The sequence below is a fragment of the Arachis ipaensis genome, chromosome B02 (assembly GCF_000816755.2).
Source record: "Arachis ipaensis cultivar K30076 chromosome B02, Araip1.1, whole genome shotgun sequence".
Classification (NCBI taxonomy): domain Eukaryota; kingdom Viridiplantae; phylum Streptophyta; class Magnoliopsida; order Fabales; family Fabaceae; genus Arachis; species Arachis ipaensis.
Genome location: NC_029786.2, coordinates 108101238 through 108104807, shown reverse-complemented (window position 1 = coordinate 108104807; position 3570 = coordinate 108101238).

The following is a 3570-nucleotide window of genomic DNA, read 5'->3' as shown; positions in this document are numbered from 1 at the left end:
ATTTTTTAAATTAATAGAGAAATACATAAAACAACACCCAAATATTATAAATTAAGAGAAGCAAATTAAAATAATCCTTTCTACAAGTACTGAAAGTTATATACATACATACACCAAACAATCTAACCAAAAAATAATTGTAACTTTTAATAGATATTATTGATTTTAGACCTAGAATCTAAAAGATCATCACATCCGTTAAAAACGAAACATATTTTATAAAGACATAAATATTTTTCTTTTGTAAATATCTTTTAATGAATGAAATAATTTTCGTCCTCCATCATCAATAACAAAATTATAAGACTTGAAATATCAAAGCTGGCAATATTCTTAAGTGGATGAATTGGACTGTTACATATAAAATCCATATTTACAATTATACTTAATATGAACACATGGCATGTTTTGTGTATATTTGGCGTAGAAACTACATTTTAGTCAAGTGATACCAAAGACCTAAATATGTGGGTGGCTTCTTGAGTCAAAGTCAATCCATATATAATAAAGTCAAGGTATGCGCACACAACACTTTTTTGGCTACTAAATATGAATTTACCAAGTAAACCAAGACCTGAGCCTAGCGCAAACTTAATTAAAATATTGGATTTATAGTAACGTTGTTTAAAAAAAAAAAATTAAGCACGTTGTATTAATAAGTTGATCAAGATCTTAATTTGACATTAGGCTGTTGATTCATCAATAATCGTCTGTAGACATTGACTTTTAAGTTATTATTCTTTCATCGGTCAATTTACTCGTCTGTTTAAGTAAGTATCGATGGGTTTAAATGAAATTTAAATCTATAACAGAATAATTTCTGGTATGTTAAATTGAAAAATATCGTAGGCAATCAAAAAAATTATTCTTCACTCATATATAACATTTTCTGTGCTTTCTTTCATTATCATCGTAATTATTACTATTCATTGGTTTTATTTATTTATTTATTTATGGTTTAATTACTCTGTTAGTCTCTATAGTTTCGTAAAATTTTCAATTTGGTCCCTATACTTTTTTTCTTTTTAATTGAGTTCCTGCACTATTTTTTTTTAATTAAGTCCCTCTTAGTAGTAATTGACTTAATTTTATAGAAATCCAACTAAAAAAAGAATTGGTATAAGGACTTAAATAAAAGAGAAAATAGTGTAGGAACCCAATTAAAAAAAAAATTTGGTGCAAGAACTCAATAAAAAAAATATATAAAGACCTAATTAAAAATTTTGTAAAACTATAGGACCAACAAAATAATTAAACCTTTATTTATTTATTTTGTTGTTGTATGAAATCTAATGACTTTGCGACACAAGAATCAACAAAATGCATGGCCCCATTAAAATCAAGAAAGAAAATCGGACGAATTATTTGACTACTTTGTGAAGCCATGCATACAATCTAGAATGCCAAACTTTGTGGAATTAGAAAATTAAAAGAAAGTCATAACTTTTGACAAGAAAAATAGAAAAAGACTGTAAACTATTAGTCAGAATATAAAATTATATAAATCACTTATTACTTATCAATACACGTAAGGGTTGAAAAACTTACAAAAGATAAGATATCAAACAAGCTAATTAAACATGTATAATGATGATATTTAGGGTCTGCATGCATTTTAATTTTACACGCATATAGATATATATTTAACGCTTTCCTCTTTTGGTCCCATTTTTATTTCAAAAATAAAAAAAAGAATTGACAGATATTACTTGAATAAGTTTGTGAATTATCTTAATTAGTTTTTTTTTTTTCCTAAAAAAGTTTTAAAGAATAGGCAACTATATATTAATTGATCATAAGTTTGTACATATCTTATTAATTTACGTTCACATTTTTTGAATGTCATTTTTCTAGGGGAAGGTCAAATCATCAATCCGGGAAATTTTCAAAATAATAATTGATTATCTTATTCTTAATTGATGTATAGGGTTGCACACGGATCGGATCGGATCGGATATAGCCTAAAATTCTATTCGATTCGCACTGTACTCATCGGATCGGATACGATATCTGCATTTTTTCAGGTCTGATACGCATATTTGCGGATCGGATCGGATATCGGGTATATCACATAATTTAAAAAAAAAAACTATTTTAAGATTCTATTTGGCTATTTTTACAAAAAAATATCCATAAAATTCATTTTTCACCTGTTTGAGCATATTTACTCCCAAAATATTATAAATAAAAGTTCTCTTGAATAACAAAAAAAATAATAACACAAGATTTAAGTTTAATTATTCTAAGTTGAAGTACAACATAAAAAATTAAAAACAAGATATCATAAAATTCATAAAACAACACACTAAAATTCATATCACATTAGGGTTTACTTGCTTAAACTATGCTATTTATATGAGACGTGCGGATATGCGGATTTACAGATCGGATCCGCGGATATCATTGCTAAATCCGCAATCCGATCCGATGGCTCTGCAGATCGGATAATATCCACAAAATTCATATCAGATGTGGATAATTACTGCGGATATACGGATATTATCCGATCCATATGCAGTCCTATTGGTGTACTAAAAGACACAGTAATTAAGTTACTATAAGATGGAAAATTATTACCATATCTATGCATAGGGTTGTTTAATTTATTTGATCACTTGATAAATCAAAAAACAATAAATGTGTTTAATTTTTATAGAGCAGCAATATACTAATAAATTAAATTAGTTGTTTAATTCAACCGTATATTCTTTGTACGTACTACATACATACTTGTAAGGAAGATCAAAAGTAGCAAATGGATATTTATTTTTATGCTTTATTTATTATTAATTACTATACAAATTATTATGGCTTGCGGCTCCAATAATAGTACAAACCATGCATGTATTGAATTATATGCTTTACATTTAATATATAGTTATTAGTTAATTAGTTGGATCACAATAATGTTCTTTCACGAGTGTATATATAAAAAATAGGGCCTGTATATATAGGGTTCCCAGGTAGGCATCAAGCATCACGAGCCTGATGATAAAATAAATAAATAAAATCGAGTTTAATATATATAATGAATGTGTATTTATATAACTCAACAACCTAAACAGTATTTAATTTGATACTTGTATATATGGATTTTTTTTGTTTTTTTTACAATGATATATAATATATGGAACGAAGTTATTAAGCTCAATAATGATGATGATAAAAATAAAAAACAATCATGTCAGGGAGTCAACAACTATAATCAGATAATTTCAATCAATAAACAAACAAATTTATACTATGGGAAACACAAATTAGTGTCAGATTTAACGTTGATATTTTATGTAAATTTAACGAAAAATATCGTTATTGTCGGATCGTATTTGACAAAAAAAATCTTGATGGAAATATATTAACGTCGAATTTATAGGATTTGACGGAAAAAATTTTCAATATTAATGTTGGATTTTCCTGATGCAAAAAGTTTTTATTTTGACAAATTATATTGTCGAAAATAAATTTACTTTATTATCATCGGATAATTAGACGATAATTAAAAAACATTTTAAAAAAATTATATCTATTTAAATATATATATTCATAATTCTGGGTTCAAAATTTATTTTT